General features: G+C 47.1%; 1 non-coding gene across 1 annotated transcript; it reads right to left on the minus strand.

The window, feature by feature from the left end:
- Positions 1-1,095: 1,095 nt before the first annotated feature.
- Trnas-cga (transfer RNA serine (anticodon CGA)) lies at positions 1,096-1,169 on the minus strand. The gene has a single exon. It is a non-coding gene; the product is annotated as a tRNA-Ser (tRNA).
- Between the last annotated feature and the right edge of the window lie 673 nt (positions 1,170-1,842).

The following is a 1,842-nucleotide window of genomic DNA, read 5'->3' on the forward strand; positions in this document are numbered from 1 at the left end:
TAATATACCCGGACCGCTCAGAGTCTGCACTTGACAGATCCTGAGAGATAGCCTTTCACCGGCTTCACTGTAGTTGCGATACAACAGCTTCCATTACAGAACAGCTGAGAGTTTTCTATCACCTCTGGAAAATTCCTATTCGATTAATAAGACCTATATTTACAACTTGCTATGGTTAGCACTTTCTGGCGAAAGATATGCATTAATATTGACGCCATTTTATAAGCATCAGAAGTTATAATTCTGTTCCGTTGATTATATACTCGTAAGACAGCAGCACAGTAATTGTAACGCCACGACCAGCTGATTTTGCTATGCTGAATTCCTGTCACTAAAATGTCATGTTTTTCCTCTGCTATCTGCGTTGTATTACAACAATCTTTTTTACATTTGTATTCCTTGCTACAAGTAAGTATGCACAAACATTTGGAGACGACAATCAGTATAATGTGCATTCATGAATGCATGTTATTTACGTGTGTAATTTTCTCCACAAGCATCTGATTGGTACGAAATGCGCCCCACCGTGAGTTGCCATCACTGGAAGACAAACAAGAAAATTCCCTCTCTCACGACCCGTCCCCCATAGCGGCCAATCTATTAACAACATACGTTTATAAATAGCGTAGACTGGTTAAGGCACCACCATACTTGATTGTGATTTATTACCATCCGGCCGCAGTGGCAACAGCAACGAATACTACAGACGACGAAAACCTGCAGTCCTGTCACAGCTCACTTGCTTTTACACGTTTACTGGTTCTGATTTCTTAGCTGCTGTTGTGGTTGGCAGCAGAGCCAACACCGTGTTACTAGAGGAGGCAGAAAGGCACGCGTTTTAGCTCACGCAGGCTGGCGTGAGGTCTGGAACAAGACAAGGAAATTAGAATTTAGAAAAGCGGACGTAGCTGGTGGAATACTTAACTTTAATCCATTAATGATGAACGTCACTCTTGACGGTACATGATTCACAATATCAATAGTAACTGAATATGGCGCCTTGCTAAGTCGTAGCAAATGACGTAGCTGAAGGTTATGCTAAACTATCGTCTCGGCAAATGAGAGCGTGAAACTTCCTGGCAGATTAAAACTGTGTGCACCGACCGAGACTCGAACTCGGGACCTTTGCCTTTCGCGGGCAAGTGCTCTACCATCTGAGCTACCGAAGCACGACTCACGCCCGGTCCTAACAGCTTTACTTCTGCCAGTATCTCGTCTCCTACCTTCCAAACTTTACAGAAGCTCTCCTGCAAACCTTGCAGAACTAGCACTCGTGAAAGAAAGCATACTGCGGAGACATGGCTTAGCCACAGCCTGGGGGATGTTTCCAGAATGAGATTTTCACTCTGCAGCAGAAGTAAAGCTGTTAGGACCGGGCGTGAGTCGTGCTTCGGTAGCTCAGATGGTAGAGCGAAAGGCAAAGGTCCCGAGTTCGAGTCTCGGTCGGTGCACACAGTTTTAATCTGCCAGAAAGTTTCATATCAGCGCACACTCCGCCGCAGAGCGAAAATCTCATTCTGGTAATGAGAGCGTATTTTGTCAGTGAACCATCGCTAGCAAAGTCGGTTATACAACTGGGGCGAGTGATAGGAAATCTCTCTAGACCTGCCGTGTGGCGGCGCTCGGTCTGCAATCACTGATAGTGGCGACACGCGGGTCCGACGTATACTACGGACCGCGGTCGATTTAAAGGCTACCACCTAGCAAGTGTGGTGTCTGGCGGTGACACCACATTCCTCCCCCGCAAATCGGCGTACGGTTGTGGCAGAAGGCTACCGCCCGCCGTGGGGAGGACCCCATGTTGACGTATGCGACGAGGCAGGGAACCTAACAACAGGCGAG

Source organism: Schistocerca serialis, chromosome 4, assembly GCF_023864345.2.
Source record: "Schistocerca serialis cubense isolate TAMUIC-IGC-003099 chromosome 4, iqSchSeri2.2, whole genome shotgun sequence".
Taxonomy (NCBI): Eukaryota; Metazoa; Arthropoda; class Insecta; order Orthoptera; family Acrididae; genus Schistocerca; species Schistocerca serialis.